At 45.5% G+C, this 13974-nt stretch overlaps 1 long non-coding RNA gene across 1 annotated transcript in view; it reads left to right on the forward strand.

Annotated features, from left to right (window-relative positions):
• The window catches only part of LOC144310600 (uncharacterized), a 43944-nt gene extending 34708 nt beyond the window's left edge, over positions 1-9236 (forward strand). The window contains exon 5 of the long non-coding RNA XR_013376269.1: positions 8779-9236. This is a non-coding gene — a long non-coding RNA (uncharacterized LOC144310600). The remainder of the gene's footprint in view (positions 1-8778) is intronic.
• The last annotated feature ends 4738 nt before the right edge of the window (positions 9237-13974 follow it).

A 13974-nucleotide genomic window follows, 5' to 3' on the forward strand; every position in this document is an offset into this window, starting at 1 on the left:
TCATACTCATTCTTGTCACAGTCTTTGCACATGCTATTCCCAATGCCTGGAATGCCCTCTTCTTTCAGCCCATCTAATGAGCCAAACAATCCTTTAAGACCAAACACAAGAGGGGATTCTGGGAAGATGGAGTGGTGGAAGCACCAGGAATCTGTCTTCCCACCTAGGCAACAATTGCACTGGAAGAATCTGTCTGATATAACTATCTTGGAACTCTGGAGTCTGCTTAAGGCTTGCAAATTCCAAGGGGGAAGACTTGGACAGTAAATTGTAGTGAATTTTGATCAATTTTAGTTCTTAGCACAGTAGCGGCTGCCCATCCCCTATCCCAGCCACATGGCAGGCAGCTGTGCATGTGTTCCTGGAGGAGACTGCACACAACTTGCAAGAACCAGAGCAGGCAAAAAGAATCTCGTCCTCCTAGGAATCTGTGCTCTGACACTGCTGCTTCTGATCCCAGAAGGTGCAAAGAGGTGGCTGCTATTGTTGTCACACCTCCTGCCATTGTTGCAAGCCCCTCCCTCTCCAGCTGAAGTGACTTGCTGGGAATTTTCTGGGCTGGTTCCCACTGCCCTTCCTTTTTCTCTCTTTTTATTTTCCCTTTTGGGAAACAGACATTAATGACTAGGATGTTAAAAAAACTTTTTTCAAGAGAAATTAGAAAATGAAAGCATATGCCCAGAGGAGACCTGAGAAGATGTTAAGTTTATATCTCAGGCTGATCCTCAGCACAAAGATAGCCTACAATAATCAAGACAACAAAACCAGTAAATAAAAGCAATAACAAAACCCAGCAAACCCCGGGGAAGGAGGAGAATCTGATTTCCAGGGTTACCAGATTATTAGATTCAAATGTCCAATTTTCAACAACAACAACAAAAAAAATCACAAGGCATTTGAAGGAAAGAAAGTATGGCCATTTCAAAGGGGAAAAAATAAATCAACAGAAAAATAAATTCTTGAGAAAGACCTAATGGTAAATATACTGGACAAAGACTTTAACACACCTGTCTTAAAGATGCTCAGAGAACTAAAGGAAGATGTGGAGAAAGTGAAGAAACTGATGGATGAAATGAAAATGTCAGTAAAGAGAGAGAAAACTTGGGGATCCCTGGGTGGCACAGCGGTTTGGCGCCTGCCTTTGGCCCAGGGCGCGATCCTGGAGACCCGGGATCGAGTCCCACGTCGGGCTCCCGGTGCATGGAGCCTGCTTCTCCCTCTGCCTGTGTCTCTGCGCCTCTCTCTCTCTCTCTCTCTGTGACTATCATAAAAAAATAAAAAATAAAAAAAATTAAAAAAAATTTTAAAAAAAAGAGAGAGAGAAAACTTGAAAATCAAGCAAAAAGAAAGTCTGGAGCTGCAAAAAGCAATAACTGAAATGAAAAATTCACTAGAGGGATGCAAAGGCAGATTTGAGCAGGTGGAAGAAAGGTTAAGTGAACTTGAAGATAGGACAACAGAAATTGCTTCCTTACAGATATATCCTGGCCCCTAGGTTGAGGGGAGAATAATAATGGATGGCGTGGCCTATGTGGGAAAACAGGGGTGGAGACATCCCCTGAAATTTTCCCCAAAGTGACCCTGTTGGAGTGAAAATGACAGAGAGAGAGAGACAGAGAGACAGATACAGAGAGAGAGACAGAGACAGAGAGAGAAAGTATCACTGCTGTAGATGGCCTTCCCATGTCAAGAACGTGGCTGATTTCTAGAGTACTGATGGTTAATTTAGTGCATCAACTTTTCTAGGCCATGGTGCCCAGATATTTGCTGAAACATTATCCTGGATGTTTCTGTGTTTTGGGATGAGAATAACATTTAAATTGGCGGACTTGAGTAAAGCAGATTGCCCTCCATAATGGGAGTGAGCTTCATCTAATAAGTTGAACGCCTGAATAGAAGAAAGACTGATCTCCCCTGATCAAGAAGGAGTTCTACCAGCAGATGGCCTTTGGGCTTGAACTGTAACTCTTGCCTGGGTTTCCAGCCTGCTGGTCTACCCTGCAGATTTCAGACTTGCACCTCCATAATCACATGAGCCAACTCCTTAAAATACATCTCTCTCTGTCTCCTCTGTCTCTGTCTCTCTCTCTGTCTCTCTGTCTGTCCCTCTCTGTACACACACACACACACACACAAACACACACCCATATCTATATATACATGGGGCATATACATAGCCTGTTGGATCTGTTTCTCTGAAGAACCCTGACCAATTCAAGTACCTTTCATGCCAGGAAATCCAGATGGGAACCAACCACAGCAAAATGTCAGAGGCCCCATTTGAATAAATATTTGTCAACTCTTGGCAAATATACTAAACATGATAAATTTACCAAACATGGTAAATTATTCCAAAGCAGGAAGCCAGTTCAAGATGAAGCTGAATGCCATCTCTGACTTTTTCCACTCACCCCTCACCCCTACAAATCCATTTAGGGACTGATCTTTTTTTTTTTTTTTTTCCCTTTTGCATTTCATCTCTCTCATTTCTATCACTCTAGTCTGAGCCATCCAGAGGAATCCCCTGCCCACCACACAGGGCACTTGACAGCCTAACCACTGCTAACTTCCAGCTTTGATCCCTGCCATTCCCAATGTTTGCTCAACATGCCAGCCAGCAGAAATCTTTACCACTGCTTGTATGGCTCATGCTTTTTTATGCTCCTGTGTTTTTCAGTCACCTAACAAATCCCTAATGGGGACTTCCCTTGTGGATGCCCCCATGCTAAGGGTTGACCACATAGGTTCAGGCCTCAGGCACTCTAGTCTCGGGGAAGACAGGCTTGGAAGGACATAGATGCAACCACAGGCCTGTGGTTGCCTGTGGTACCTGGAAGAGACCCACACAGGCTACAGGCACTTTACAGAGGGCAGGAACATCATAATGTCACCCACACTTCCCTCTGCTGCCTATGCCTCTTCCCCAGGGAAGATGCCCCACAGTTCAGTATCAGGTACATATCATCTCTGCCCAGAAGAGCCCACTGTGGCCTCACTGCTCTTTCCAGAGGGCATTCGCTCTTCCTCTCCAAGGCTCCCTAACATTTCATATTTACCACCTTCCTCACTTACCACATGGAGTAATAACACCACCAAAACCCACTGTCAAGTGTTCACTCTGTGCTGAGCGGCACTCGCCCTGCAACCACCCTGTGTCGTAGATACTAGTGAATCACTGACCCCTCACAGGGGTGAGGTTCCTTGCTCAGTGTCCCATAACTCATGAGCTTAATCATTTAAAACCTCAGTGTTCAGCACACTTCCTGGCGCAGAGTAGATGGCAAATGTTTGTCAGATGGAGCTACAGCACATTTTTCTCTCTCTTTTTTTAAGATTTTATTTATTTATTCATGAGAGATGCAGAGAAAGAGAGGAAGAGATACAGGCAGAGACAGAAGCAGGCTCCATGCAGGGAGCCTGACTTGGGACTCGATCCCGGGACTCCAGGATCACACCCTGGGCCGAAGGCTGATGCTCAACCACTGAGCCACCCAGGGATCCCTACAGTACATTTTTCAAAGTGCACGGCTTTGCAAACTGAATGGAATGGAATCAAGTAAACTGGAGATATTTATCAGGAAAGACTTCGAAAGCAGAGGCTATTAGTTTTTCTTCTGCCATCGCTAACATTCTCACTGTCTGGGCAGGGTGGGGTTTGGGCAGGAGAGAGAAGCCAGATTGTCCCCTCATTGGTTCAGGTCAGCACCTTGCTGCCACCAGCCCAAACTGTGGAGAGCTCCGCAGTTCCGGAATCGCCCAGGCAAGAAGTTTTGCCTGGCGCCTTGTCCCTCTCCCTTCTGTGTGCCAGTTGGGGTCTCTCCTGGCTGGAGCTGGCGCTGCTAGATGCCAGACATCTGCAGACAGGATTTGCAAACAACTGGCTCAAGGTTCTGGGCTTTTGTGATCTCATCCAAATGCCTGACTGTGGGGGGCAGGCTTGTTTCCCTAGGCTAGGAGCTCCAGGGGTGGATGGTGGGGTGAGGGGGCAGTGGTGGTGGGAGTGGTGGTAGAAATTACACGAGACTCAGGCCCAGAGGCCTAGAGTTGGTTCTCAGCCATGCCCCTGTACAGCTCAATGATGCTGAACCTCAGTTTCTATCACTATAAAATGGAAATGACTGTTTCTACCTCACAGGGTTGTTATGAGAAGTAAGACGATACATGTGGGACATGCTTTTGACTGCTTTTTGCTGTAATGCACAAGAGATCATAATTCAAAGAAGCCTAAGTTCCTCAAGCCACAGTCTCAGGGCGATGCACCCACCACGGGGAGTACGCCCTTAATAGCAAATGCCAAGATGTCTAGACAACCCAGTCGGTTTATCTGAGTTCATTACTGAGATCCACATAACAGAGAACTACTTGTTGAGCTGATTGGACCAGTTATTTATAGAGGCACCTTGGAACTAGACCAGGATCTGGAGGCAGAGATTCTGGAAATTAATCTTAGATCCCCAATTTCTGTTTGTGTGATGTGAGCATTGTTTTTCAGCTCTAAAATTGGGACCATAGGGGCTCCTGGGGGGGGGGGGGATTATATCCCAGGGAAATTCACTTACAAGGGACACAGAAGGGGATGTGTAGGAGGATAGTCACGGTGGTGCTGAGGTAGCAGACCACAAAGGCACTGAAGGGTTTCCCCGCCAGAGGAATGAACAAGGAAGCTGTGGGGCTGCAGTTGGAGGATTCTGACAGCAGGCAGAGGCCGTGGACTAGACACGTACCACAATGTGGGCAACTCTTTAAAACAGTGTTGGGTAAAAATACAAGAAGCAGAGCACATGTATTACAATACTGTGGACATAAACACAAAACACAGCATGCACAAAACAAGAGAACATATTTTACAAGAATATATGCATATTTACAGATGTATCAAAGGTGTTAAAATAGACACCCATGAGAGGAGATGGACAGGAGTGGAGATTAGTGGCGGGGGTGGGGGTGGGGTGGGGGATTAAAGCAGAAAGAGCATTGCACAGACCAATGACAACAACGGGACAATAGCCAAGAGGCATGACCAACTCAACCTCCTGCATCAGAAGCTAAAAAGAAATCCCCAGCCTCAAAGTGTTGTCAGAATTATACGAATATCCATAAAGGTCCCTGGTACAGTGCTGGGCACATGGGAGATGTCCAGCAATGACAGCTGTTTTTATTATTCACTCATCAAACACTTAATGTACCAAGTACCTATATTGTGCTGGAAGTTGTACAAGGAACTATGGCAGAAACAAAGACTGGGTGTCTCTCAGGGACTAGAGCCTGGTATGGAGAGGGGAGCCCTCATCTAGGATCACAGAGATCATGCTGTCAGATGCCCTCACTTTCGAAATTAAGGATGGAAAAAGTGACTTTCCCAAGGTCACACAGCAAATTAGTGGCTGAGTTAAGGGTAATAGTCCAGGTCTCCGGGGCTCTTTCCAGAGCTTTATCAAAGTGAGGACCTCTGAATCCTAGACCATTAGAAGGCTTGTATCTCTTGTCCTGTCTTTTACCCCAACAATCCTCCCTGAGGCCCCTCTTTTGTTTATACACCCAGGTGTGTGTGTGTGTGTGTAATGGAAAAGTTAGTAGACTCTTTTAAAAATGCAAATACAGTTTGGTAACTAAAATCTTTCAGGTCTATGGGGAAAAAAATAGAAAGCTTCTGAACCCTGGCAGGGATGGAGCTCCAAGGATCCCCTCCTGCTCTCCCTTTTCCAGACCTTTGCAGCTGCGTTAGGGGGTCCTGGGTCAAAGTCTCCCTATCAGAAGCAACCTCCACTCCCAGCCCTCAAAATTGGCCCCTTTAAATCTTCCCACCTAAATGCCATTCTGAAGGAGAGAGAAAAGTGTCCTTGTCACCCCCTTCTTTCCTTTCTCACCATTGCACTTGTCCCTAAAGTAGCCTGTTCCCTAGAGATGGGAGGAAGGCCTCCAGAGGAGGAGTAAGGATGTTTCTAATGGAGTGCAGCTCTCTGAGACTCGAGGGAGGGGCAGGGAGACCTCTGGGCCTGGCTGGTGGGGTGCTGTGTCCAGGGATGTGAGGAAGTGGCCAGAGAAGCCCAGAGAAGTGGGAGGGGGGGACAGGGCAAAAGGGAGGAACGGGTCCCTGAAGACTCTGCCAACATCTTGCCAGCATCGATTCATGGAGCTATCACAGCCTCTCCTACGGTTTTAGGAAAACTCAGAAGTTTTCCCACGGATTCCAAAATGAGATTGGCAGGGAGCTGAATAACACGCTGATTTTCCGAGAAGAGTGTGCTTAGTTTCGTGTCAGATATGAATAGAGATGAAGAAGAGCCCTGTCTCTGATGGAAACTCTCCTTCTCTAGGGGATGTGGAGTAGCCCTGAGCCGGGGCCGGGGCTAACAGGTAATGAGCACATACTCTGTCCCAGGCACTGGGACATTTAGTTCTCACACAGCAACCCTGTGAGCTGGGCACCTCAAGTGCCCATTTTTCTGATGAGATGCAGAGAGTTAACGAGTTGTCCCCAAACAAGCTGCTGGGAAGTAGTGGGAGCAGGACTTGAACCCAGATGGTCTCTCCATGGTCCATGGGCCTAACTGCTAGAGAAGCCAGCAGCCAAGCCAGACTCTGGTCACCAGGGATCTGCCTGCATATGGGTAAGAACGTGCAATAAACAAACCCGTCAACTCAGGGTGGGAATCCAAGTGCCCGTCACTCACTGCTCATTTTCACTTAAGTGTATTTCTTAGGGAAATGCATTCTAGGAAATCATCAGTCAACAGCCCCTGTAGCATACTTTTGCTTTGTCTGGTCTCAATATTATCTCAAATATCTTGTGGCGTGGTCTCTGCTAATGAACAGCAGAGGGTATCAGGGGGTTACACACAGCTGATCTCCCTTGATTATAATCGATTTTCCAGCTCTCTCAGGAGCACTGCCGCTCATGGCAGGTCTGGATGACATCGTTAAAAGATACTTAAAGAGAATTTAAACCACAAAAACGAAATAAAAGCCACCAACACGATTGCTAGAAGACTCTGTGAACCACAGCCTGGTTAGGTGGCACTGACAGGACCCTGCGGGGATTTCTGTTCACTGGCTACAGTGGCACCACCGTGTGGCAGGAATATGAACACCAGCCACAGTTTACCCGAGCTTTGAAATCTGTCCTGATTGATTTTTTTTCTTAATTCCAGTGAGTTGCATTATTTTAAAGTTGTATACAGAAAGTCAGGCTTTATTGTTATCTCATATTACACTATTTCAAATTATCAGGAACCCGATAGAGTACAATGTGGATGACCCATAGAGCACAGTTCAAAATTGTTCCTCCTGCCATGTTCAGCTAAGAAGCTGTATGAGGTAGATGGAAATTCTGATAACGTGACATTCGGTGCATCACAGAGAGGCTTTGGTTGCATCCCATCTGAAAGGTCCTCAAAAATATGGAAACAAATTGATTTAAAGTAGCATTCTGAAATTAAACCAAAGAACTTTAGGATCTCTGGGCCAAAAAGAATGTGTTGGACAATACTGTGATCCTTTAGGAGGATACATGTTAATCATGTGGATTTCGTCACAGTCACAGGCTTGCTCTGGCTCAGCAGGGTGTCTTTAAATAAGTCTGATTTGGGAATCCATGCTGGATGGATTTCATCGGTCAAACTCTTCGAGTTCTGGGAGCACCTGTTGGGAACCTTGCCTATCTTGAAGGATGGTCGTAAGGGTTAATGAGATCATATAGATACAGTGCACAGCACAGGATGCAGTAAATGCTTTTGTGTTGCCTTTCCTTTTACTATTTGAAGTGTGCTTTGTGAATTACAAAGTGATAAATATACAAATATCATTGACAAATGTTCCCTGTTAGAATGAGGTAGGTGGTGTGGGTCCAACAGAAGAGACCAGCGTTTCTCAAGCACTAATGTCCCTATGACTCCCCTGGAGCTCTTTTCAAAATGCATTCTCTGATTCTCTGCATCTGCATTTATCTGTCTACCCAATGCCTCCACCATTTAGCTTCCATGTGGCATTACTCTGTGCATATCACATCCCTCTCCACCTGTCAGTCATCCATCCACATATCCTAATAGCTGTCTATAGCTCAGATAACTCTGTTAACTGTGAACAATAGAATGCGAATATTGGCCAGTCATTTCTTTTATTTCAAGCCTAAATTGTTCTAAAGGCCTTCATTTTATTGGCCTGTCTGCAGATACTCATCATCTTTGATGCGCACCTTTGCATTGCCTCTGGGTCACCCTTGGGAAGCACTGATCTCACCATAGACCTGGAAGTTGTGTGTGACTTTTTAAATGCCAAATTATTGACATTAGCTGATGGGATTATTTGTCATTAATTGTTCTTTTCTCATATAATTTTTAAAACATCTGATGGAGGTTTTTATGTGGTTAAATTCTGTGCGTTTTTTTTTTAAGCCAGAGCATGTGCATGCACTTTCTCTCTCTCTCTCTCTCTCTCTCCCATTTAGGGTCTTGCCCATTAAAATTGGCAAAGGGGCACAAAAGAACAGGGGCCTAAGGACCCAGTGAGGACAAAGTTTTCCATTGGAAAATAGTCTCTCCCTCTCTCTTTTTAGGAAAGACATTATTTATTTGAAAGTGAGAGCCAGAGAGATCACAGAGGGAGAGTCAGAGGGAGAAGAGAACTCGATGCTGAGCAGAGAGCCTGAGGCAGGGCTTGATCCCAGGAGCCACCAGGCACCCCTGAAAATTGTCTTTTATTATAATCCCATCACACCTTGGAGGTGGGACAAAGCCATTATTTTCGTGTCTTGAGAGTCCCTTCTCTCCTTCTGCCCAGTGCTGACTTGGGACGATGGGCAGAGAGGCTGCTCCTCCCAGAGAAGTCCACAAGGAAAAAATGGCCACATTTGGAGGAGGCTGGAGGTGAGTTTAACCTTTCTGATGTTGGAAGAGCTCAGTGCACACAGGGGTACAACAGAAGTCAGGAATCTACTGTCACAGGGTCCAGAGAGGGGCAGAGCCTTCCTCAGAGATGTGCTCAACTATGGGTGCAGTTTCCCCTCGCCCCAGCCCAGCATAGATGCCTTCACAGCCCCTTGTCCATTGCTTCCTGATAACCAGGGACCCAGCGGCCTGGCAGCTCAGCTGACCAGAACCCCTGTCTGAGCTGCCTGACCTGGGTCCTCTGGACACTTCAGAAGGTACGCCTTCTAAACCACCTGGAGACCCTGTAAGATCTTTATGCGCTGACTCTCTGTTCTCTTCCTCCAGTAGTTCTGGTGTGGAAAACAAAGGCAAAAGGGAAAAATTAAACTTCCTTATAACTTACAGCCTATTCCCAAGTACTGGAGACAGGCAGAGTGATCTTCCTCAAGGAGTTTAGCTGCCTCGATGTTAACACTTTGCTCGTTAGCTTGACATTAGCCCAACCCCAGGATCCTGTAAAAAATCCTCTTGGGAACTTCCTTTATCTCTACCCCCACCCTCCAAGGTACATGCTAGCAATCATCCCCCAAGCATATGGCCCGCTGATACATCTGAAGGGTCTCATGACTAAGCATTTACTAGATAGTAGTAAATGACCTTTTCCTAACAACAGCTGACCCCTCCAAGTCCTGGAAACCTTGTTTCCAAATTCCTTGGAGAGTACACTATCTCTAACCCCCTCCCAAGCTGAAAGTATATAATCAGTCACTCCTCAACCCCAGTGCAGCTCTTTCCGCCCATGGGTCCTGTCCCCATGCTTTAATAAGACGACCCTTTAACACCAAAGATGCCTCAAGAATTCTTTCTTGACCATTCGCTCCCAAATCCCAGCATTTCACATTGGGTCTGGACAATGCTTCAAAAAGTGAATGGCACTGGGTGGCTCAGAGGTTTGGTGCCTGCCTTTGGCCCAGGGCGTGATCCAAGAGTCCCGGGGTTGAGTCCCACATCAGGCTTCCTGCATGGAGCCTGCTTCTCCCTCTGCCTGTGTCTCTGTCTCTCATGAATAAATAAATAAAATCTTTTTTTTTTTTGAAAAAGTGAATGTCAGATTAGTTATAAGTTAAAATGACAGATTTTTTTCACATACCATAAATTCTTTATTCATTAGTTTAATCAAATATCTAGTGTATCCACACATGAGTTTAAAAAGTTTTTTAAACAGCGTATCAGTCAAGGTTCCCTGGAGAAACAAAAGCAACAGATTATATATAGATGTAAAGAAAGAGATTGATTAGGGGGAATTGGCTCACAAGATTACGGAGGCTGAGAAGTCTGTCTGCAAGCTGGAAACCCAGGAGAGCTGGTGAGGTAGGTCCAGTCCAAACCGGAAGGCTTGAGAACCAGGGATATGGGTGTTGTTGGGCAGTAGATGATGGATGTCCAGTTCAAGCAGAGAACAAATTTACCCTTCCTCTGCCTTATCATTTTATCCAGATCCTCAATGGATTGGATGATGCCCCCCTGCACTGGTGAGGGTAATCTTCTCTACTTCATCTATCAATTCAAATGCCAATCTCTTCCAGAAACACCCTCACCGACACACCAGAAGTAATGTTTTTACCACCAGCCTGAGCTGAGCATCCCTTAGCCCAGTCAAGCTGATGCATAAAATTAACCATCACAATGGGACAGGGAGCACATTTTTTTATACTTGGGTTTCAATTTTTTGTATTTACATACTTTATCACGTGCTGTTTCTCTTTAAAGATTTGGAGTTTGATATAACAAATCCCACTAAATCAATTTTTGAGTCCTGGTCTATGAGTTTCCTTATTTTAAGCAATATTTGGTCCAGGTAAGAGCTGATAGAACCAAAGAACTTGAGATTGCCAAGCCAATACTATGTGCTAGTTCCTGTAATTTCTTCGAACACCTGGGTCTCTTTTTCATTGAAATGTGAAATTTTCTTATGTTTATTTGAAGTTTATTTTCCCTAAGAACCTTGGTTTTGAATGAGAACATTACTGTAAGGGGCATCTGGGTGGCTCAGTCAGTTAAGCATCTGACTCGTGATTTCGGCTCAGGTCATGATCTCAGGTCTATGGAATCGAGCTCTGTGTCAGGCTCCATGCTCAGTCAGCCTCAGCACAGAGTCTGCTTAAGATTCTCTCTCTCCCGGGGATCCCTGGGTGGCGCAGCGGTTTGGCGCCTGCCTTTGGCCCAGAGCGCGATCCTGGAGACCTGGGATCGAATCCCACGTCGGGCTCCCGGTGCATGGAGCCTACTTCTCCCTCTGCTTGTGTCTCTGCCTCTCTCTCTCTCTGTGTGACTATCATAAATAAATAAAAAGGTTAAAAAATATTTAAAAAAAGATTCTCTCTCTCCCCTGTGCATACTCTCTCTCTCAAAAAAATACATATATATATGTACATATATACATATGTATATATACACATTGATAGATAGATAGATCCCAGGACTATATATAGATCCTGGGGCTCTCTCTATACATATATTTTTAAAACTTTAACCTGACAACCTGTTCACTATGTTCTGCTTTTTCATATGAACTTGTAGCAGAGCAGAATTCTGGGATTACTTTGATACAAACAATGTATTCTTCAGGATTTTTCTCTAAGTAGAGGAACTTTCTTGACTTTTACACAGCAAAAGTTGGTGTTTCCAGTCTTCCCGCTCATGGTTACCAACCAAGTGATAGAGGCACCAAGGCCATCCCAAAGAAAAAGAAGGAAAGTAGCTATCCATGACAGACCTTGTGTTAGACACCTGGGCACATAAATAAAAACAAGATCTCTGCCTTGGAGGACCTTAACTTTTATTGTGTGATATGAACTATTAATTAAATCAATCATAATCTGTTTATAGTTTACATTGGAGGACAGAGTGCTGTGGAGCCATAGAGGGGGAGATATGTCCTTGTGGGAAAGAGGAAAGACAAGACTGAGGAAGACTTCCTCAAGGTTATGGGTTTTGAGGTGGGGTTTGAAGGATGTTGGAGTGTACAAGGCAGAGATGCATGGAAAGAGCATTCTTGGTGGATGCACATCTAAACAAAAGGCATGGAGTAAGGACAATTTCTGGGAATACTGAGTAGTTCAGTGTTACAGCATAGGTCCCTGGGGTGACATGCTGGTGTTGATGAGCAAGAGTCCTTCTAGCTGGACTAAACACCAAATTGACAGGAGACAGAGGAACAGAGGAAAATCAGATTTAGTAGTGTACATACGGGGAATCCATATGGACACGGGCATTCCAAAGATAGTCAAGCAAAATGAGGCATATGCATCATGCTGAACTAAGGGGCAGTGGTATAGGAGTCTGGGACTTCAGAGGGAAGGAATACAATTCATAGGTCAGTAAGAAGAGCAGATGTTTGGTGGGACGCCTGGCTGGCTCAGTGGTTAAGTGTCTGTCTTCCACTCAGGTCGTGATCCTGGGGTCCTAGGATTGAGTCCCGTGTTGGGCTCCCTGTAGGGAGCCTGCTTCTCCCTCTGCCTAGGTCTCTGCCTCTCTGTGTCTCTCATGAATAAATAAAATCTTTAAAAAGAAGAAGAAAGAAGAAAGAAGAAGAAGAAGAAGAAGAAGAAGAAGAAGAAGAAGAAGAAGAAGAAGAAGGAGAATGGGAGCAGATGTTTGGTAAATGAGATGTTTGCCCTGCAATACATGTGGGTCACTCAGATAAAATTTATCTCTGCTAATAATCTTTATTCTGGGAAACACCCCCCCCCCCCCCGCCAATTTAGATTCTTTTATGTAATTAAAGGATGGGCAAAAGTTTCTCTCCAGCTTGTAGGGTCTTGATTGCTTTCAACTCAAAAGAATCTTCAAGTCAGAGTGGTCTATCTCAGTGTGGCCTGCCTTCAACCCTACAGCGAGGATTGGAAAAGCAGAGGAGGGCCAGAATTGGAAGGTCTTGGCCACTGGTATGAGGGGCTGGATTTGTTCCTATCAGTCATGCACCCATGGAAGGCTTTTGAGCCCTTTTTCCAGCTGTTATATTGGATGGATTAGTACTATTCCTTGGCCTTCTGTTTCTAGAAGTACTGTTCTTCTACTGGGTCTGCTGTTTTCTCTGTGTCCTCTGATCCCCTTAGCTCTATATATAGAGCTCCTAACGTTTGTTGAATTGGGTGGAATGATTTTTTTTTTTTTTTAATTTTTAAGTAGCCTCCATACTGAGCTTGGAGCCCAACACAGGGCTTGAATTCACAACCCTGAGATCAAGACCTGACCTGAGATCAAGAGTCAGTAGTTTAACCGACCAAACCACCCAAGCACCGCTGGTGGAATAATCTATTTAAGGAAAGATTTCATACTCTCTCTCTGGCCCTATACACTGTAGGCAAATGGCACTGATGTTGTTAGGTTTGGGTCAGCTTTGTCTGTTTTCCCCTCAGGGAAGGCAGATTAGATATTCAGTATTTTTAAGTTTTATGTTCAGTTCTTAAGGGTTTGTAGTTACCACTGTATAAGTGTCAGAGCTGGTCTGTGATCTTTCTGCTCAGCCAGGGGTACCTAACTAGATTAAAGACAGAGCAGAGACCAAAACTCAGGTCTTCTGACTTTCCGGCCAGTGCACTTTCTGATGTGCTCCAGCTTCCGCCACTGCTTGGCCAGCCAGGGGACAGACCAAATGCGCCCAGTACCTCCATCACAGAGGGCCATGACGAAGAGAGCTGAAGCTAAGAAAAATCCAAGTTCCCAGAATGGAATTCTGTACCTCAAGCCAGCCAACGTGGTTTTATGTCTTTTGATACTTCTTTCTTCTATGACATGGGAGCAGAGAGCAGGGATCCGAGTGTGGTGGGGTTATTTGCTTTGTGATGGGTGAGAGCCAACAGATCTCTGTCCCAGGCCTAAGCTCTTAGAGTCCGAGTTGGAAGGAAACTTGGGGGTGCTGTGTGGTGACAGGCAGCTTCGTGTAGTCCACAGAGCACGGAAGACTCCCTAGAACCAGCGGCAGATCTCCACGGAGCCGGAGGCCGGCCGGGCATCTCCACGGGCTCCCGCTCCTGCACACATTTTCTCTACCACCACCTCGGGGGCGGTCGCAGGGCGGCTGGGCGGCGTTGACCGCGGTTAT

This window comes from Canis aureus, chromosome 3 (genome assembly GCF_053574225.1).
Source record: "Canis aureus isolate CA01 chromosome 3, VMU_Caureus_v.1.0, whole genome shotgun sequence".
Taxonomy (NCBI): Eukaryota; Metazoa; Chordata; class Mammalia; order Carnivora; family Canidae; genus Canis; species Canis aureus.